Source organism: Ursus americanus, chromosome 18, assembly GCF_024610735.1.
Source record: "Ursus americanus isolate L20-20 chromosome 18, mUrsAme1.1.p, whole genome shotgun sequence".
Lineage (NCBI taxonomy): Eukaryota > Metazoa > Chordata > Mammalia > Carnivora > Ursidae > Ursus > Ursus americanus.
Genome location: NC_142144.1, coordinates 52,203,313 through 52,226,677, shown reverse-complemented (window position 1 = coordinate 52,226,677; position 23,365 = coordinate 52,203,313). Strand labels below are relative to the sequence as shown.

The 23,365-nt window shown below is 40.3% G+C and overlaps 1 long non-coding RNA gene across 1 annotated transcript in view; it reads right to left on the bottom strand.

The window, feature by feature from the left end:
- LOC148108609 (uncharacterized) overlaps positions 1–23,365 on the bottom strand; it is a 42,950-nt gene that overhangs the window by 4,879 nt on the left and 14,706 nt on the right. The gene's annotated exons all lie outside the window — the stretch shown is intronic.

Genomic DNA, 23,365 nt, shown 5'->3' with positions numbered 1-23,365 from the left:
AAGCAACACATGTGTTTTCCCACACTCCTTTGCCCCTTCCCATGGTCTGGAACATAGTGAGAAAACTGCTTCAACCAGTTAAATGAGGCAACAGTCAAGGAAGGGATGAAACAAAGAATAGAAGGAAACTGAGTCCTTGAATAACCACAGGAAGCAGAGTTGCTTACCAGCCGGGACCACCCAGACTCTTACACTAGAGAGAAATAACATTCTTTCTTACTGAAGCTATTTCGTGTTTAACTCTCTTTGAGAGAATAACATAGCCTTTACCCTAATACATACCCATTTGTCTTAGGTTGGGTTTCCTAGGAATCGGATTCTGAGATATATATATGCAGGGGATTTATTGGGAAGGACTTTCAATATTAAGAGGGAGAAGGGGCAGAGCATTTGGCAGAGAAGGATTTGAACTACATGCAGTAGTAACAGAAGCCACAGGTAATTCTAGAGGAAACTCTGAATTTGAAATGGTTCTTCTTGAGGCAAGAAGACTAGACATTGAGACCTCGATATTGACAGATCATTACAAGCAGGTGACTCTTGGAGAAGAGAGGGGAATACAAGTAAGCATCCTGTCTTTGGCTAAGGAAAATACCTGGATATGGGCTCAGTCAGCCGCCTAGAGCCACCAACATGTCCAACAGTTGAGGCTGAGCACCTCAGCTCTGGAGGCAGATCTGGATAACGCACCAACAGCAGCAACCACTTCAGTGCACCCCGGGCATCTCTCAGACCCACTTGTTTCATATCACAAGTTCTTAGAACAGCAAATCCTAGATTCTGGTTGGTCTCTTCCCTTGCGGAAACTTACTCAAAAAAGTACACAACTTCAGCCCCAACCACTGCATCTAATTCTTACCATCCCCTCTTCTGTCATTTTTTCAAAATCCCCTCACTCTCAGCTAATGCCTCTGCTGGTCTAGATAGCTTAATGATTCAGAACTTCATCCCTAAAAGAACTTCTGTGACTCTGGTTTCCAAGCTCTTCTCAGGCTTTTGCCATAACTTCTGTCCCTTGGGCGAGGGCGTACTATGAGATACTCCCTGGATCGCCTGGTAAAAAACACAGTTCTCTGCATTCCTAATATAACAACATCCCTGCTTCCCCCTGATAGTCAGGGTCAACTACTCCTGGGAGGATGGTGACTCCATTCTTTTGCCTGTCACTTGGTACAAGGAAGCCTAGTGATCAGATGATAACAATAGCCTAAAGTTTAATGGGGCTTTTGCTGTGTCTCCTGGTGGAAGCATTTCCCCCTTGAAAACCAGGAATCCTAAATACACGGATCCCAGTGTTGCACAGAGAAAAAGTACAAATTTCCCAAGTGGGTCCCTGGAAGTGATGATAAAAAAATTCACTTCTGCTTCCACTCATATATTCCTGGATTCATGCATTCTTCCTGTTGTAAACAGAACAACATTTAATCATCACTGATACAGAGTGGGTAGTATGTCTTAGAGGATGATGCTCTATTCTTCCTGGGTATCATCTCTAAACTAGTGCTTCACTTGTGCTAGGCCAATGCATAGACCTGTCACGTTGGCAGGTGGGTATGGTGAGTGATAGAACCGGTGTATTCCATGGTCGTATCCTACCACGTCACTTCCTTTGCTGAAAAGTGTGCCTTGGTCTTACATGATATTATATGAGATTCTTTGTTGGTGTCTGTATACTGTAACGATGACTAAGTCAAACTCATATATGAATATGTGACAATTCCAGTCAAGACAAATGGTGTCCCTTCCAGGATGTAAGATTCCAATGCAACAAACTTGCCACCACACAGGACCTGCTCTCCTCAAAGGACTGTGTTATAGTAGCAGTGATTGCTACTGAGCATTGATCTACGTTGCTGACACATTGGATATTAACCAGCAATAGCTAGGTCAGCCTTGGTGAGTTGCAGTCCATGCAACTGAGTCCATGAAGAGCCTTTTCCATTCCAATATAATTATTCATTCATGCATCTACTACGTTGATGAGAGAGAGCTGGCTAACGTCAACTGGTGAAGTCTATTGCTTCTTCCTTGGTGGATGCTTTCTGGAGGCTTTAACACATAACACGAGGGTAGTTACTCCTTGTACTCCATTCCATAGGTCTGTACACATGTCTCCTCACCAGATCATTCTGTACCACATCTTCTAACATTTCCCTTTCCAGGCCCTTGACCAACCAACCAACCCATTCACCACTACCCATGAGTTTGTATATATTTTTATCTTGGGCTCCTTCTATTTCCTCGAAAAGAGATGACCGGATACACCATTAGAAGCTCTGCTCTTCGGAAGGGTTTCTTTTCACTATGGCCCCATTAATGTCCTCCCTGAATGGGACTATAATGCAGCCAGAGTCTATTTTTAATTTGCACTCACATGTTGAGCTGACCCATGTATGAACCAAGATTAAGCTTTTCCTCCTCTTTTAGCTCCTGCTGTATATCTGGCATGTCTTTCAGGGCTGCAGGTCCAAAATCTGTCTCAGGTCTGGAGATGAGGCAAGGGAGTTGGCTGCACTCAACCTTCTGATCATCCATCCTTAATTTCTTTTGACTGTAAGAGTAAGCAGTACTCTTATTGGGCTTTCCATCTGTTTTGCCCCTAGGGTCACTATATTCCATTGACCATCTCCATAACTTCCCCACCAAGCTGACATTCTGATCTTGTGACTCGATATAGAAATATCGTTGCTGGGGCACCTGGGTGGCACAGCAGTTAAGCGTCTGCCTTCGGCTCAGGGCGTGATCCCAGCGTTATGGGCTCGAGCCCCGCATCCGGCTCCTCCGCTATGAGCCTGCTTCTTCTTCCTCTCCCACTCCCCTTGCTTGTGTTCCCTCTCTCACCGGCTGTCTCTATCTCTGTCGAATAAATAAATAAAATCTTAAAAAAAAAAAAAAAAGAAATATTGTTGCTTCCAATATTGAATGTCACCCCTGGCCTCTATTACTTAGAATTCTACCATGCTCAGTGCCATCAGTAAACCCAGTTTTCTAACAACATCCCCTATCATTAGCCACCACTGAGTTTCTCAGCGATGCTGGAGCCTGTCTTACCAGCATATTCCTGATCGCTTAAGTAAACAGGGTGTCCACCCAACCCTCCTGATAATTATAGTCAGCTGACAGGTTTTCCAGCCTTATATTTCCACTCAAACATACCCATTTCTCTGAACTTTTTGATCCCTTCTCGTACCTTTTGCCAGAGGACACCAGCTGTGAGAAGTGTGGTGAGCAAAAATAAATAAATAAATAAATAAATAAATAAATAAATATTTTAAAATAAATTTTAAAAAATTAAAATTAAAGAAGTGCGGTAAGCAGGATTAGATAGAGAAGTTGAATTACGGTGCAGTTACAGCAGAGGCTTCAGAAGATCTTACTGGGAGCTTTTGAAATTGGGATAGATATTCAGAATTGTCTATCTTGAAGTAAGGAGGACTGGTCTTCATATCACGGTATCTTGGATACATACTGTCCCAGGGGAAGGGATGTAAACTTGGACAAGGCAGCTCCCTCTGGTCCACGAAATTCCCAAAAAGGTTCAGCTGAGAACTTATAACCATCACCCCTTCCAGCACCCAACAGAACATATGTTTAAATCCTGAAGGGGGGGTCTGAGCTGTATGTAGCAGCCCCGACTACACCAATATTCACTACACTGCACTCAAAGCTTGCCTCTCACATCATGCCAAAACCATTTGCTGCTGACTTCACCCATGTTGCTCTCCCGTCTCGGCTCTTTCCATATAAGCTAACTCCTACTTTTTCTTCAAAACCAGTCAAGTATCTTCTGTCTTCTCTGACCTCCCTTGGGCTACCCTGCTTTACGGCCTCTCCCTTTGTGCTCCCATAGTCACTTTTATCCTAATTTTATCACGTTATATTGGAATAATGACTTAAACCCACATTAAATTGCAAACTCCTTGAGGGAAGGGACAGTGTCTTATTTTTCCTTGATGCTGACATGCTGTCTGACATGTAACAGACACTCATCCAATGTGATTTATTAAAAGTGTGAATGAGTAAATGAATGAGTTAATAACTTAATGAATGTTCACATACGTTCTCACTTTATTTCCAAAAAGAATTTGAGGCAGCCAAGTTCCAAAACCCCAACATACTGCAGCTGATGGAGGAGTAGCTCGAAATACGCAAAATCTGGCAGAAATGCATGTCTCACTCTATGGAGTGGTGCACTATTGGGGTATAAATACAAGTCTTGGAAAAACCCTCATTTCAATGCTACAGATACCCAGATTGGTGACAGCAGGGTGTCTTCTCACAAGGACAAGAGTTCCCAGCCAATAGCACTTTCAAGAATGTGCAAGCAAAGAGTTAACAGTCTCACAGCTGCCTTTCACTGGAGGTGTTAATGAGGTGACAGGGGGGAAAGATTTTAAAATGAAATTGCCTTCGCTCATTCCAGTTAAATTCCAGTACATTGGAAAGACCTGAACCTCTCTCCACATAGCCTTTCCCCCCCCCCCCCATTCTAATGGGGTCTGACCTTAGCTCTGTGGTTGCATGCCTTGGAACGGTCCACTAAGAACTTGGAGCTGCCCACTTGGTTTCCAAACCTCGGGTTGCCTTGGGGAAGTAACCAAAATTTGGTTACCAGAGACACTTACTTGGGTTAGGGAAAATGATTCAAAAAATAATGTGTGGTGAGACAGAGCCCAGATGTCATCTGTGCAAGCAATCAGAGACTTGGGCATGAAGTCATTCCAACGTACTTTCTGCTTGTTTATTTAGAAATTCTCTGTTTCTGTGGCATAAATCAGAAGTAAAGGACAATATTTGAGAAGGAAAGGATCCCTAAGATCCTGACAGAGTCTTTGAAAAAGGTCCCCAACATGGCCAAAAGACAGGAGAGTCGCGCCAGCTTCCCACAGTACCCCGCCCCACCAAAAAGTCAGAGATAAAAGGATGCTACAGTGGGAGATATTGCATGGCACACTGATGATTTACATTTCTGAGGAGATCATTCCTTCAGGGAAGAGGTGGGTAAACACCAGTAGGACACAGACAGAGGCCATGGTCTCGGGAGTCTGAGAACCACGTTCATTTGAACTGGCAAACAATTCACCACAGTGAGTCTCAAGTAGGGCTAACGAGACCACCTCAGTGAGTTACTGCAAAGCTTAAGTGCGGTGAGATACAGGAAATATTCAGCATAAGGTAAGATGATGATGTTTATTATTGTTGCTGAAGAGGAGGAACATTTGCTGAAGTATTCTCTATTTTCTTTTCACAGAATGCACATTCCATTTGCATGCACCTGCTAGTAAATTACCCACCAGACTGTGAGCGTAGAGGCTGCTGGACTTTCTCAGGACTCGCTAAAAGCAAACGTGACAAGAAACCCTAGTTGTTCAACCGGGATGCTTCACACTATGGAGAAATGACTTAATCTCTCTGAGCCTTAGTTTCCTGATGAATAAAATGGGGCTCATAAGATAGAGTTCATAGGGTTTCTGTACTTTTCAAATGAGTTAGCAAATACAAAGCCGCCAGAGCAGTACCTGGATCACGATAGAGAGTTTTGTTGGGACTTTTTCTGGCTTTTTGAATCACTCTCTAGTGATCTCAGTGGTCTTTATATCTGGATACTGCTGAAGAGGTCCATGTTTAGGAAAACAGAAAGAAAAAAGGAAAACAAAGAAAGACTACTCCAGTCAATAATTTGACCTAATTTGCTAATTACTTGTTCCAAAACAAATAGCCTTCAATTAGACCCGATTTTCTAATAAACAGATTCACATTTCTTGAACTATGTCTATTCCAGCTCCTTACCAACATACGATAAATGAAATTTTCTCATGGTCATCAAGAATGGTGTAGGGGTTAGGAATTGACCAGGGCAGGGGCGCCTGGGTGGCACAGCGGTTAGGCGTCTGCCTTCGGCTCAGGGCGTGATCCCGGCATTGTGGGATCGAGCCCCACATCAGGCTCCTCTGCTATGAGCCTGCTTCTTCCTCTCCCACTCCCCCTTCTTGTGTTCCCTCTCTCGCTGGCTGTCTCTATCTCTGTCAAATAAATAAATACAATCTTTAAAAAAAAAAAAAAGGAATTGACCAGGGCAGCCGCTATGCAAATAACATTTAAGCACACTTTACACAGTAGATGGAGATTGCTGAGAGGGAAGTGTAACGGGCCTCTTTTCCAGCTATTTACTTTTCCACTTACATAAAACAAACAGACAAAAAAAAAAAATCCAAGAAAAGTTTAGGCTATCAAAGGAGAAACGTTATCTTTTAAGGATTGATAAATCAGAAAAAGTTTTGTCATGTTTCAGTTTAATATTTAGAAGAAGCTCTGTACCTTGTGTCAGATTTTTCTGTTCACCTAAAACTGTTCTAAAAATTAAGCCTTTTAAAAAATAGAAGAAGGAAAACTAGGTCAGTCCAGGCATATTTCACAAGAAAACACAACCTTCAATTTTCCTTAATTATAAAAAAATTTTTCCAGGATATTTGTATTTTACAATTTTTTTATTCTTTATTTTGAAATATTATATAAATGCAATTAATGACAAAGAGTTCCCTCAAGAATAATAAGAGCATTTGAAAAGGTTCGCATACCTAATATTTTATTTTGTCTTCCTAACAATCCTATGAAAAAGGTGAGGTGAGATTTTATTCCCGCATCTTTACACAGCTGGGACTCAGGGAGACTAACAAGAAGACTAAGATAATAATAAATTACCAGAAGATTCGGAATTCCCTTCCAAATCTCCTTACTTCTTACTTCAGCCTATCACTTGCTGTATTTCAGACAGAAGGAATATAATACAAGGAATCTCTTAAAAACTAGTTGGAAGGGCTGAAGAAATGAAACAGAAGGGAAGCAACACGAGTAGAAAGTGGTGAGTATTCTTGTGGTTAAAGTTGTTGGAAGGAGAAAAGAAGAATGAAGCGAAAAAGAACGAGATGTTCTTAGAGTCTGGTGAGAGGTCTTGGTGCCAATTCACCATCCAAATATATGGTTTCTCAGGAAACTCAATATCCACATCTTGTGACATTTAACCTGGCCTCTTTATTGATTCTTGCATTAGAATAAAAATACAAAAAGAGAAAAAAATTAAAAACACAGTAGCATAGCAACAGTGCATATACAAGATTTAAAGGCATTCTTAAGAAATAGAACGATCCTCGGCAATCTGCGCCTCTGAGTGAGCTGTGACAGACCCAAGCGGGGAAGGAGGACCCAGGCCCACCAAAGTACTTTGGGAAAGGGGGAATCTCTGGATTTCCCTTGTTTTCAGGGGCTTCTTGACCTGGACACAATGCACTGTTGGAGGACTAACTGTCCTTAGGGAACCACGAAACTGAGACACAAACATACACGAGTGTTAACCATATATTCAAGCACAACCTAAAATAAAAATTGCAGCCATGGTTTCAAATAACTGGATTTTGAACATAAAATTGATATTTATCGAGCTGACTCTGTGTCAAATACTTTACTAGTTGCTTTTATATATAATCTTATGTAATACTCACCCAAACCATGTATGGTAGTTACTTTTACTATTCCTATTTTCTGAAGATGGGGACATTGAAGCTAAGAGGTTAAGTGCCTTCCCCAAGGTCACACGACTAATGAATGGAGCTGTGATAGGAACCCAGGCCGTTTAATACTAAAAACACGTTCGTAACCAGTGCTGTTTTCTTCTGTCATTGAAAGGATGACTATTTTTTTTTTCCAGTTCCTGTTCTAAACCCCTCTGTCCTTCTGAACATACGAAAGTCCTCTATTGTTTTACAATGGAAAGTCAAAGGGTATAAGCCACACTTCGCTTCCTGATTACATTATATTCATATACATCCTGTCAATTACAGTTCTTTACACCAAGCAGAGAGTTGCTTTCTTTTTGTCTACAGTGTACTCTTTCTCATAAAAGTACACGGCATAGAGCCGGTACAATTGACTTGTGTAGCAACTAACATTTCCTGTAGTTTGTCTTGTTGATGGTTTTATTCCTCCTGGAGGAACCCAGTCCTAGCACAACCATACGAGGCTGGCCTAGAAGTTTGAGTGAGGGAATTAAGAGGACCATGTACAAAGGTACCTACTGTCAGCTCAGGACTTTCTAGAAAGACTAATACAAAACTAGCAAAAGGATCAGATGAGCTATGAAGCTGAAAGTCTAGGGTTCGATTGATTTCAACTAGCTTCATGCCATTTGAGGGGTTTTGTTTTCTATTTTTTTGTTTTGCTCTCTCCGTTATGTTTGTTTGTAGGGCACAGCTGAAATGGTAATCTGTTTCCTAATCTTCTGTTAATACAAGAGAGTTCCTAATTCCAACCCACGGTCATTACAGTGACCATTAGTACTGTATTCTACCAACGAATTTGTTAGTTACGAATTATTACATTCTCCAGACATAGTTGATGGACATAAATTGGGAGAAATCCTATCAGGAAAGAAAAGAGAAATTTAGTAATGGGAACATGCCATCTTCCGTTTGGTACTCGGGAGATTTGCCAAAACAAGATAAGTAAGCTCACCAGAATTTCGACACCTTCTAAGTGTCAAGGATTTTCACCTTTATTACTAATGTGCAAGTCCTCCTCTTTCACCTCCTAAACTCTTGCCAGTGCCGAGACCTACACTGCAGCGACGGGGAAGCTATTATCCTGCCCTAGAAATCACCCTCTGCACAGTTAAGCGTTTGGCACAGCCTTGGATTCGGGAGCACGGAAGGGCTTTGCAAACGTAATATTTTAATCAGTGCTTTTTTAAACATATGTTTAAATTGCATTTTCCAGCTAAGGAGTGGTCTCAGCTATCATCCCTATCCCACTTACAAAGGAAAGTTCTCAGGCCAACTTGGCAGCTTCGAGCGATTTGGTAGATCTGGAAATCTTTCAGCTCCCTAGTTAACATTCTTCGTGTCCAAATCCAGGTGCCAAAACTTTCACTGAGCGAAAGAACTACTGCTGAACTGCCTCTCTCACCTGCTACTGTCACGGACCTATAACTACCACTATGTTTAGAGCTCCTGCAGGAAAAGGATTGTCAAGCCATATGCTGCAAAGTGACTGCTACATGTCCCTCTGCTTCTTCAGTTAGTGCAACTGTGAGGTTTGCTGCCCAGCAACAGCGTTGTGCCCCTGAGATGGATCTGTTAAACCAGGGATTCAGCTCAGGACTAAGAGCACATTTGGGTAATCCATGTACCAGGAGTGACCACACCCTCACTTTGCCCGAAACAGTCCCAGGAGACACCGACTTTCCAGGTAAAATTAGCGATGGTGCCCACATCCACTCGCAAACTCGTACCAGTTTGATAACTGTATGGTCACCCTGATTATACCTCTAAAGATCAAGGGACCGGGATGAGAAATTTCTTCAGCCGAACATCTACACTGGTAACTTTCATAGCTCACCTCACCTCCCTCTTGGCAGTTGCCAACAATTCCACTTTTCAAGTGTCAAACCATAACTTATCGTAGCTCTAGCATTTGTCACACAGTCTGACACAAAGTCTAGCAACCTTATAATTTCGTGGGATGGAAAATGACAAGTCACAAGGCATGTTGCTTATCCATGCAATCCACACATGTGGATTGGATCTCCACTGTTTGCAGGTGCTGTGCGAGGAACCGGGGATCTACAATGAAGCAGGTCAAGGACAAGACTCTGTCCTTAAGGAGATTGTAGTCTCATGGGAATGGCTAATTTAAGATACAATTCTGGTGCTTGAAGTGGTATAAATATCATGTGTGACTGGGTGTACAGAAGGGCCAACTAACGGGGCCTTGAGAAGCATAAGGAGACTTCCTGGAATATGGGACCTGTAACTAAAGGGGAGGAAATGAGATAGAGCAAGGTTCTTTCCTCCATTTTATGTACAAAGGCACATGAAGAGAATTGGCAGTCTTTGGCACGTCTACGGTAAAGATGCTAGGATGAGTGGTGGGGCTGGCAGTGGGGACATAGAGGGGTACAGAGCATGCTGCCTGTGTCATTAGGAAGATTGGACTCGATCCCAGACTCGAACCAGGACCTTTATAGAAAAGTGACTTGATCAGATTTGATTTTCGAATGATCACTCTGGTTACAACATCATAACTGCATAAAATTATGAAGTATTTTGTGTTCTCAGGGAGGGCAGGGGACATCACTTTCGTGTTTTATTTAAAGCTGTTGAATCATCTATGAAGAATGGTCTCCTTGATAAAGTCAACCATGACTCAACAGTAAGGCACTCTGGCTTTAGTTACGAGTTCCAGGGTTTAATTTTCTGGTGTCCTCAGCCAAACCACACTAGCCTTACTTGGACCTCAATTTCCTTGTCTATAAAATATGGACTGTTGTATTCACCTTTCACAGAGAGTGATGTGAGGAATCGCTAATGAAAAGCAGCCAACTTAGAAAAAAAAAAGTGTTACAAAAATGCTTAATAAGTCCAAATTACAGCCAAGAAAGATGAACTGTGCGTGTGTCAAACGCTCAAGTGTACAGTGGAAGGGTTTCAACTATAAGATTTAATGATCTGGAGACCTGTTTTCACGAGGACTCTCTGTCCTGGCTAAATCTGAGGCTGGGGTGACAGTCTTGCTCACCAATTAAGAGATGACAATCTGAAATCACCTCAGCTCAAAAGCATGTTCCTGCATCTCGCTTGGGCTCACTTTCACAAGAAGCTTTCCCTGAATCTGAGGAGACCAGCCCACAACTTATCAAATCACATTCTGCAACTAAGTTCTGGAGGAAATTAATGTGTGGTTTAAATGGTTTGTTTGGGTTTTTTTTTTTTTAAAGACTTGAATGGGAAAAAAAAAGAATTGGATGTAAGAAGATAAGAGAGAGAGACCATTGAGTCTTTCCATTACGCTCTTCAGATGTCACAAAAGACCAAACTCTTTAGATTGAAACAAAAGACTTATTGTAACAACAGCCACCACTCATTGAGGCCTGGCTATGTGCAAGGTGCTATTCCAAGTATTCTGCAAGCATTTGCTCATTAGTTCCTCTCACCAGAGAGTTGTAATTGTTCCCTAGTACATCTTAGTTCCCAAAACTTGAGTTTGGAGAGGCTAGGTCCTGCCCATCTATAAAGCCACAGAGCTTGAATTACAACCTAGGCTGATATAAATTTAGGTGTATGCTCGTTGCCTCTGAACTGCTCTATTAAAAGGCCTATCACAGTGCTGTCTTCTTGCTGGGCTCTTGCTTTGTCACCCCTACCCAGCTCTTCTGCTCATCTCATCACTGGTATGTGAAGTTGCTGTTTCCAAAATGTGAATCAGTCAAGATAGGAAGGTTAATTTATTTTGGTGGATGTGTCAGTGACACTATTTTTAAAAAGTACATCATGGCGACTTGCACATCACACAAAATCCCTTCATTGGGTCATGCCAATAAAACCCTAAAAAGGAGTGAGTGCTCTGTGCCATTGCACATGTTCCATCAAGAGCACCTGTCAGCGATTGTTGGTTCACATCACATATTCAACAATACAAGAAAAATCCAGACATTTTTCTGAGAAATGGATCCAACAGGAGGGAATAAAAATATCATTAAGATAAGCCCCTTTTGGGTATGAATTGCTAAATTCTATAGTTTCTTCTTGCCATACCACACATCAAAAAAAAAAAAATTGGTCGTGATAGTTGTATCAAGTCGTACTTTTTACATCAACAGTATGCTGAGTTTTAAAACTGAGCTCCATGCAAGTTCTGCAATTATAGCTCAGAAATTCTGCAAGAATATGATTCAAATTCATGTTTAAATATATTTCTTAAATTATTCTAAGACAATTTTAAAACCATATGCATATTCAAATTCACACAGCACACACACACATCCATGTTGAACTCCAGACTTCTGTATCCAGCTGCCCACTTGACATCGATCTTCACCGTCACGTGTGCAAAATCATATTCTTTCCCACCCTGTCCCCAGACTTGTTCCACCTGCAGTGTTCCACGATTCATTAGGGGTAATCCATTCTTCAAGTGGCTTAGCGTCTTTCCTAACTCAGCTCGTCCCTCGCATTTCACATGCAAATGCACCATCACATGACCAGTTCACACCCCCTCCACTGCCCTGATCCTGTGCAAATCACCAGCATGTCTCACTTGGAGCACTGCAATCGCTTCCTCGTTGGTCTTCTGTCCTCTGACCTTTCCCTGTGATCATCTACTCTCAACCCAGCACTCAAATAGATCCCTTTAAAAGTAAGTCAGATCGTGTCTCTCAGATTATATCCCTCAAAATCTTCCAAAAGGGCCTCATCTTATTTTGAGAAAAGCCAAAGCCCCTTTGATGTCCTACAGGAGCTTGCCTATTCTCATCCCTTTTGCCTTACTGAACTCATCTTCTATGCCTATCCCCCCTTGCTCACTCCACTCCAGCCAGGCAGGTCCCCTTGCTATTACTCAAACACCTAAAGTATGCTGCTGTCTCAGGGCTTTTGCACTTGAGGTTTCCTCTTGCTTCTCCCCAGAGAGTAAGTCTATTTCTCACCTGCTTTAGGCTTTTTTTTGTTTTTTTGTTTTTGTTTTTGTTTTTTGGTGAGACCTTCTCTAAGCTCTCACCGTACAATTTATTTCTTTTTTCTAATCACACAATTTAAAGTTGAAATCTTTCATGTTAATCCCAGTGCTTCGCATTTCTGTTCCCTGCATTATTTTTCTCCACAACACTTCCCACTACCTGATAGACTATGTACTTAATAAGTATCTATTCATTGTCTGTCTCCTTAACCAGAAGGTAAGTCCCATGAGACCAGGATGTAGAATTCTGTTGTTCTGCTGCTCTCTTACCCAGGACATTCTGTGGCACAGATATTTGTAGAAGAGAGGTATGAAAGAAAGTAGGGTAAAGCGATATTGCAACAGCAGTGGGGACATGAGCCTATGACTATTTTAAAGGGGTGTTCAGAAAAGGCTCTTTGAGGACATAGCACTTGAACCCAAATGTTGAGAAGAGGCCAGCTATGCAAAGATCAGGTAATAAAATATGCCATGTGTGGAGACTTTAACTCAGGATACGTTTTTGTTCAAAGAACAAAAAGAACCACACAGGTAGATCATGAGGAAAAGCTAGACACAACTATTTGACAGACCTGGAGAAGTTATTGTCTACTGCAGAATACAAGATACAAGATACAGATACAAGAAAAAATTTTATCTGGTTGCAGCAGCCAAGATTCAATGGAGGACTAGACGAGAAAAACATGGTAATATAGATTTTTAAAAATAGAGAGAAAAATTTTGCAATTCATAAATAACCTTATAAACAGTGAAGAACCTGTTTTACTCCAAAAATAGAAAAAAGAATCTAAAATTTGAGTGTCAAAGTGGTGGAAAGATCAAGGAAGTTGACAGGTGCTATATCATACAAGCAGTAAGAAAATGATTGAACTTCATCCTTCTGGAAACGGTGGCTTTTGGAGCATTTAAGCAGAGGGGAGATGTGATTTGAGATTTGATTTACATGTTTAAAGGATTGTTTTCACTCTCTAAATAATGGATATGGGGGCATAGCAAGAGTAGACTGAGAAAGTCACTAGGAAGTTATCACGATTTAGGAGAGATATGATGGTGGATTAGAGTCTGAAAAGCAAGGGAGTAGTAGTGTTTAGATGTGAGGAATGTGTTGGAGGCAGAGCTGCACTGTTGATGGATGCAAAGAGTGAAGGACCTTTAACCCAGATATGCAAAACTGGTCCAGCATTTGAAAGTGTAGTCCATCATATCAACAAGCTAAAGAAGAGTATCACATATCATGTCAATAGATGCAGAAAAATCATTTGACAAAATCTAACAACTATTTGTGTTGAGAATTCTCAGTAAACTGGAAATAGAGGGAAATTCCCTAGATTTGGTTAAAAAAAAAAATAGCCACACACACACACACACAAAAACCCTATATCTAGCATTACACTTAATGATGAGAAACTCAGAGCTTTCCCAGTAAGATCAGGAGCAAGGCAAGGGTGTTTCCTTCACAAATGCTTTTCAACATTATACCGGAAGTCCTAGATAATGAAATAAGACAAGAAAATATAATAAAAGGTATGTAGATTTGGAAGGAAGAAATAAAACTATCTTTATTCACATATATCATGATCGTCTTTATAGAAAATCTGAAAGAATCAACAACAGAAAAATTCCTGGAACTAAGAAACAATTATAGCAATGTTATGGGATACAAGGTGGAAAAGTCAGCTTTCCTACATACCAATAATGAACAAGTGGAATGTGAATTTTGAAAACACAGTATCATTTACATTCCTACCAAAAATAAATATATACTTAGATAAAAATCTAATAAAATATCTATGGTAGCTATAGGAGGAAAACTATAAAATATTGATCAAAACTCTGCTCAAAATTCTTAACTAAATCAAAGAACTAAATAAATGGAGAGACATTCCACGTTTATAGATAGGAAAATTCAATATTGTCAACATGTCAGTCCTTTCCAACTTGATCTATAGATTCGATGAAGTCCATTTAAAAATCCCAGCAAGTTAATTTGTGTATATTAACAGACTGAATTCAAAGTTTATATGAAAAGACAAAAGACCCAAAATAACCAACACAATATTGAAAAAGAACAAAGTTGGAGGACTGATCTTACCCAACTTAAGATTTACTATAAAACCACAGTAATCAAGACAGTGTAGTATTGGTGAAAGAACAAACAAATCGATCAATAGAATAGAATAGAGAGCCCAGAAATAGATATAAATAAGTCATAAGCATAGCCACTGATCTTTGACAAAGGATCAAAGGCAATACAATGGAGAAAAGATAGTCTTTCAACAACTGGTACTGAAACAACTGGATATCCACATGCAAAAAAATGAATCAAAACACCAATCTTATGCCCTTCACAAAACTGAAAATGGATAAAAGAGCTAAATATAAAATACTAAACTATAAAAGTCCCAGAAGATAACACAGGAGAAACTCTAGATGACCCTGAGTTTGCAATGATATTTTAAAAAGTCATGGTCCATCACAATCTCAGATTTTAAGATATACTACAAAGCTGTAATAATCAAAACAGTATGGAATTGGCACAGAAATAGAAACATAGGTCAAAGGAGCAGAATAGAAACCTCAGAAATAAACTCATGCTTTTATGGTCAATTAATCTATGACAAAGGACAAAAGAATATATAATAGGGAAAAGACAGTCTCTTTGATAAATGGTGCTGGGGAAACTGTATAGCTACACAATAAAGAATAATACCAGACCACTTTCTTACACTATACACAAAGAAACTCAAATGGATTAAAGACTAAATATGAGACCTGAAACCATAAAACTTCTAGAAGAAAATGTAAGCAGTAATTTCCTTGATATTAGCCTTCACAACATTTTTCTAGATATCTCTCCTCAAACAAGGGAAATAAAAACAAAAATAAACTATTTGGATTACATTAAAATAAAAAGAGTTTGTATAGCAAATGAAACTATCAACAAAATGAAAAGACAGTCTACTGAATGGGAGAAGACATTTGCAAATGCTATATTCAATAGAGGTTAATATCCAAAATGTATAAAGAACTTACATGATTCAACATCCAAAAAAAAAAAAAACTGACTTAAAAATGGGCAGAGGAGTAGACGTTTTCCCAAAAAAAAGTTGTATGGATGGTCAAGCAACACATGCAATGATGTTCAACATCATTAATCCTCAGGGAAATGCAAATCAAAATGACAATATCACCTCACACCTGACAGACGGTAAAATCAAACAATACGAAATAACAGGTATTAGCACAATGTGGAGAAAACCCTTATGCACTGTTGGAGGGAATGAAAGCTGGTGCAGCCACAGTAGAAAACAGTACGGAGGTTCCACAAAAGCTTAAAAATAGAATTGCCATGTGATCCAGTAATTCCGCTACTGAGTATTTAGCCAAAGAAAACAAAAACACTAATTTGAAAAAAATATACGCACTCCTATGTTTATTGCAGCATTATTTACAAGAGCCAAGATATGGAATCAACCCAACCGCGCATCGACAGAGGAATGGATAAAGATGTAGAGTGTGTGTGCATGAGCGTGTAATGGAATATTATTCAGCCATAAAAAAAGGATGAGATCTTGCCATTTGCAACATGGATGGACCTAGAAGGTATTATGCTAAGTGAAATAAGTCAGAGAAGGATAAATACCATATGATCTCACTTTTATCTGGAATCTGAACAACAACAAAAAATGAATAAACAAACAAACGACAAAAGTCAGAAAGAGACTCATAAATACTGAGAAAAAACTGATGGTTGTCAGAGGAGAGGGGATGGGCAGAATGGGTAAAGGGGAGTAGGAAATATAGGTTTCCAGTTATAAAATTAATAAGTCATAAAGATAAAAGTGTTATGATAGCATTGTATGGTGACAGATGGTAGCTATGCTTATGGCTAGTATAGCATAACGTATAGAGTTGTTGAATCACTATGCTGTACACCCGAAACTAATGTAACATGGTGTGTCAATTATACTTTGATTAAAAAAATAAAATAAAAGGACAGAATCCATGAAACAAAGAATTGATAAGCTGCACTTCATTTAAAATTAAAAATTTCTGCTCTGGGAAAGACCGTGTCAAGAGAATGAGAATACAAGTCACCCTCTGGGAAAAAAATGTTTGCAAAGGACACATCAGATAAAGGATTGTTACACAAAATACAAAGAACTCTTAAAATTCAACAACAAAAAAACAAACCACCAGATTAAAAAAATGTTTCAAAGGCCTTAACAGACACTATGGCAAAAAAAAAAAAAATTACAGATGGCAAAAATAAGCACATGAAATGATGTTCCAGGGATGCGTGGGTGGCTCAGTTGGTTAAGTGTCTGCCTTCAGCTCAGGTCACGGTCCTGGGGTCCTGGGATCACTGCTCTGCAAGGAGCCTGCTTCTCCCTCTCCCTCTGCTGCTCCCCCTGCCTGCGCGCCCTCTCTCTCTCTCTCTCTGTCAAATAAATAAATAAGATCTTTTTTTAAAAAAAGATTCTCCACATTACAGTCAACAGGAAAATGCAAATTAAAACAATGATGAGATATCATTATATACTTAGAGAATGGCCAAAATCCAGAGCACTGACAACCCCAGCTGCTGACCAAGACGGGGAGTTACAAGAACTCTAATTCGTGGCTGGTGGAAATGCAAAGTAGCTCAGACACTTTGGAAGACAGTTTGGCAGTTTCTTACAAAACTAAGTATACTCTTACCATACGGTCCAGCAATTATGCTCCCTGGTATTTACCCTAAGGGTTTGAAAGTTATACCCACACAAAAACTGGCACAGAAATACTTGTAGCAGCTTTATTCACAATTGCCAAAACTTGGAAGCCACCAAGATGTCACTGGGTGGGTGAGTGGATGCATAAACTGTGGTTTCAGACAATGGAATATTCCAGACAGTGGAATATTATTCAGCACTAAGAAGAAATGATCTACCAAGTCATGAAAAAACATGGAGGAACCTTAAATGCATGTTACTGAGTGAAAGAAGCTAGTCCGAAAAGACTACGTACTAAACATACAATTCCAACAATATCACATTCTTTAAAAGGCAAAGCTATGGAAATAGTTAAAAGATCAGTGATTGCCAGGGGTTGGTGGGAAGAGAGGGATGAACTAGCAGAGCACAGAGGATTTTTAGGGCAATGAAACTACTCTAAATGATTCTATACTGGTGGCCACATGTCATGAGAAATTTATCAAAACCCACAGAGGGTGCAACATTCTATGGACCCTAATGGAAACCATGAGTTCTTGTTGATAATGATGCATCAGTTTAAATTCATCAGTTGTAACAAATGTACCACTCTTGGGGGAGGAGGATAACGGGGAGATGGGGTATATGGGAAATATCTGTACCTTCTAAATTTTTCTGTGAACCTAAAACTGTTGTAAAAGTTAATTTTTAAAAATGAGAGACAAAAACTAAAGATAACACCTAGATTTTTTTTACCTGAACAACTGGCAGAATGTTCATAGAATGTTGTACACAATTCTGTTGGGGGGCAATGGAGAAGAGGCAGGTATTTGGGGCTGGGGAAGAGTTCCACTTTGTAAATCACTCTATAAATTTTAACCCTTTATAGACAAAGAACGCAGGTCATAAACATGTGATTACCAATTGTACTTTTCTTTCTTTTTTTTTTTTTTGGTCTAGACTTTGAGATAACATTTCTCCTTCTATCTTTGTGCATATACTTGAATTGTTCTAGATTCTTCTGCATATCTACACATACAAAGAAGGACACTCTGATAGAGATTGCTCACCTGTCCAAGGTACGCTCACATTAAGAAAGAAATTCAGTCTAGGGAAGGAAGAGGAATGTCAGAGTTGAGGTTGCAAGTTCCATGCTGGTGTGGGTCCCAACAATCCCTGAGGCAAACCCCAAACTAAATCTTGGAAGAAGATAGGTACATAGAAGTCCCCAGACAGGTTTAAGGGCCTGAGAGCAGAGACACTGTTGTCCTTCTGATTGAGACCCAGATTGCCCAAAGACCCAACTGTCCGTAGCACCCAGAGCGTGTGGAACCAGGAAGGTAAGCTGCAAATACTCTAGCAGAAGAGCCTTGGAATGTCCCCACACATCCATCATTATGGTGAAGTGGTTAGTTTGACAAAATGCTTCCCATGTGCCAGAGAAAGACACAACCACAGGACAGAAGAGGGAGGGGGAAAGGAAAGGAAAGAGGCAGAGAAGTTTCAGGAGCTGAGCTTCAAGTGGCCATACAGTTGGGCCTGGACTGGAAATGAATGACCTGGGTGAGAAAGCAACCAACTGTTGGGAAACCAGCAGGGATGGTTGATGGTAGGGAGCCATGCGTTCGTCTCCCCACCCTTCCTGGGCGACCTTCAAGCATTCAGAAGCTACAGACACAACGCCAGGAGGGAGAGAAGACCCTGCATTGCCTGAAATTTGCATCGAGCCTCCTGGAGTAATAAGAGGCTTGAAATACAAAAATAACTCCGGTTAGAGAAAAACAAAATTACATATTTTGCACCCCTGGTTACATGGAAACCTCACATATGCTCTATATAAATGGTGTTAGTGTTTCCCAAAAGACTGGGGTCTGTTTGGATTGACAAGGAATGTGAGCAGGTCCTCCGCTCCAAAAATTTGCTCTTCACCTTCAAAACAAAACTTTCCTATTGCTCTTCTTTCAGGCTTATAATTCAGAATATTTGAAACATATCTTGAGAATGGCAAGGTGAGATCGTTTTTAAGTTATAATCTGCAACTACTTACACGTGTGAATCAAGATATCCTTCATACACTGCAACCAAAATAAAAGGTAGGCATAAGCAGGATGCCGAAACAGGTATGGGACAGACACTGTTATTTAACTTCCGGCTAATTTATGTCCACCAAAACAAGTGCGGGCTGTATGTCAATTGACTTTTTAATAACTGATGTGTATTTAAACTTATCAAATGCTTCTAACCTTAAAGGCATTTATTTTATAAATCTGAATGGTTTGAAGATGTCATTTAAAAAAATAACTATTGCTAAAAATATTTACAAGCTACTGTTCTATACACTATTGAAATTATTCATTTTAAATACAAGATTTTGGCAAATGTCACCTTTATTATAGAAACTGATTATAGATATCATTGTGCATACTAGCTAAATATTACTGATAGTGATTATTTTCTTTTTATATTGTGGTAAAAACACTTAACATGAGATCTACCCTTCTAACAAAAATTAAGTGTACAGGACAATATTGTTGGCTCTCAGTACAATGCTGTACAGTGGAGCTCCAGACCTTCCTCATCTTACTTAACTGAAACTTTATGGCTTTTCATTAATAACTCCCTAATTCCCTTTCCCTTTAGCCCCACCGTTCCACTCTTTACTTCTATGAACTGGACTGTTTTGGTACCTCATATAAGTGTTACTATGTAGCAACTAGGTATGTTGTCTTTCTGTGTCTTGCTAATTTCACTTAACATGATGTCCTCAAGGTCCATTCATGTTGCCACACGTTAAGAAATTTCCTTCTTTTTTTAAAGCTGAACTGTATTCCATTGTACGTATATACCACGCTGGCCTTACCATTCATCTGTCATGGACATTTGGGCTGTTCCCACATCTTAGCCATTGTCAACAGTGCTGCAAGGAACATGGGAGTGCTAACATCTCTCCGAGATCCTGATTTTAATTCATCAAATAAATACCCAGAAGTGGCATTGCTGGCTCATATGCTATTTCTATTTTTAATTTTTTGAGGGACTTCCACAATGAATAACTATTTCTTGTTTGGTGCTCTGTACAAGGAACAGTGCCAAGAATTTGCTTCTATTCTCTCTGAATCTTCCTCTCAACTCTGTGAGGCAGATCCTCCTGTTACCTCCATTTTAACACTGGAAAAAAGAGACTTAACTAACTTGCCCCAAGTCAGAGAAGTCAGAATATGTGGAGCTGACTTCAAAGCCTGAAACTTTACCCACTACGGAGTTGTTTTTCAATAATCTGTCAAAGCCTGATTTAAGAAAGAAATGAAAAAGCCAGTAAGAGAGCTCTAAACACCAAATTAAGGGGCGCCTGGGTGGCTCAGTAGGTTAAGTGTCAGCCTTTGGCTCAGGTCATGATCCCATCTTCCTCGATCGAGTCCTGCGTCAGGCTCCTTACTCAGTGGGGAGCCTGCTTCTCCCTCCGCCTGCCGCTCCCCCTGCTTGTGCTCTCTCTCTCTCTCTCTGTCTGATAAATAAATAAAACCTTAAAAATAAATAAATAAATAAACAAACACCAAATTAAGTCCACAAGACATGTGATCTTGAGTCACTTTAAAAAACAATGGAACTTTATTGATAACCGAGTATCATTTTTTAGGACATGGTTCCTCTCTTGTGCAGGCCTCCTGGATTGCAATGGTCTGACAGAAGTTCCTCTAAAACAAAATCTTCCCACACCAGATGTCAGGGAGCTCTATGTTTCTCCATGGAATAACCAATAATGTAACCACTGCCGTGAGAAAGGACTTTGAGATGCCAAAATAAACCGAGAATTCCCCCTTTATGACGTGAGTGAGGAAGAAAAGAGCACAGTTGGAGGAGAAAAACTAGATATTCCCCAAAATAGGCTAGCTCCAGGGAAACTGGTTGTGCCTCAACATTTGACTTCTACATGTGGGACCGTCTCAGTGGGGCCCGCAGACCGTGGGGCCCGGTCCCCGCAGGATACACACTGTCAGTGTTCTCACCACCAGCTCTGCACCTCCAGGAGAACCAACAGACCTCAAGGCAAGGAGCCTTGGCAAAGCCTGGCAGTCTGCGTGCGGCACTGTGCCGCGTGGCAAAAGGATGGATCGCAGGTAAACCTGTGGCAGATGGGGCCCCTTTGGATTCAGATAATCCAGGGTGAGTTCCTGTGAGTTTTTCTCCCCATCTGTAACTGAATATAGCATTGTCTGTTACTGTGCCTATTAAATGACATATAATATACAATTCTCTTGCTTTTCCTCCAGCCTAGATCGACCTCAGTATCCCTCTCTCTCTCTCTCTCTCTCTCTCTCTCTCACACACACACACACACACACACACACACACACACACACGACTCCAGACTCAACTACGGAGTCGTCAAAGTGAACTACTAGTCTTCTCCCCAGATCGTGCAGGATCCATGAGCCTCACCCTATCAGTGAGTGAAACGCATGTAGAAAATCAACAAGAAAATTTCATGGAGAAATGCCAAAATTTTCATTCTTAACTCGTCTTTTACTCTGACAGCTGGTGCCCCAACCGCTCAGGGAATCCGGTCCCCTTTATGAGCACACCACATCTGGAATCGAACCAGGAGGTGCATGCCTGTCCTTGCTGTCTCACGACCACCCGAGCCATCATGGTTCCTCTCCTGGATTACCACAACAGCCTCCCCTTCCTTGGTCTATTTCAACACACCATTCGGAGTCACACTTTTAAAAACACATGCTCAACACCTTGCCATGCTATCCCCATCTCACTCTGAGGGAATGACTGGCACATCTCCAGATCACCTGTGTGGCCTTCCCACCTCACCTGCCATGCTCCAGCCACACTGGAAGTCCCCAGGCACACTCCCACCTTAGGCCCTTGCTCTACTCGTAGACTGTGGTCGGATATCTCTTCCCTCAATAATACTGGGCTAACTTCCTAACACCTGTAAGTCCTCGTCAAACATCACCTTCTCCATGAGGCCCTCCCTGACTGCCCTATCTAATCTACAAAACTTCTCTGCCCCCTGCACTCTTAATCTGCATTACCTTGTTCTACTTTTTTGTTTTTGCATACTTACCCCCTTTTCATTTAGGCACTTATCAAATTTTTCTTATGGTCCTATTCCCCTGCTAAAAAGTAAGCTCCTAGAGGTCAAGAGTCTAGGCCTGCATTGTTTCTAATGGATCTCAAGCACCAAGAACAGAGAGCAGAGTAGGTATTCAATAAATATTAGCTGAATGACTAAAACAAATTGGATAACACAGTTTAACACACAATAGATGTTAATTTCCTCTCGTTCATTGTCTCATGAACATTGGGCCATTTTCCATAGAGAGCACTAAGAAATTCTTAAACCTCTCTGGGTAGCTAAAAGAGCAGAATCTAGAAGCCTCTTAATTCCTGAGGAAGACCCTGGGACAAATCAGATAGCTTCCATATCTTTAAAAAACATTTCACATTTTACTGAAATAAAATGTTTGATAATTTAACAAGTGGTTGGGAAAACAAGCATTCTCACACATTTCTTGAGAGAGTAATAATTAGTTAATCTTTATAAGGCTATTTCTAATTCCCCTCAAAAATATAAATGCATAAATACTCTTTGACTCACCAATTACACATCTAGGAATTTCTCCTACACATATACTCACCTATGTATCAAACAGAATATACAAGAATATATGTATATTCCTTTCAACACTGTTTCAACAGCCAAAGGCTGGGAACAATCTAAATATCCATTGGTAGGAGACTGGTTCAATAAGTTCGGGGACACTTATAATGGAACATTCTGCAGCCATTAAAGAGAACAGGTGATTTACACATACATATATGGAGTGATATCCCAATGAAAGAAACAAATCACAAAACACTAGGCGTCACAAGCTTCTGCTTGTATAAAAAAAGGTAGATACCCATTGAATATCTCTGGAGAAATAAATAAAAATACTGGTAATGATTGTTACATTGGGGGAAGGGAACTGGGCTCTGGGGAGCAGTGCTGTAATGAAGGCCCTTGCTCTATGTACCCTCTGCACTGTTTGGAATCTTTTGCCAAATGGAAAAGCCATTTATTTAAATTAATTACTTTTAAAACTCACATCTCCCTTGCACACAATGATTTTGGAGAGTCGCTATTCCTCAAAGTTTCTTTAAGTCAATATTTG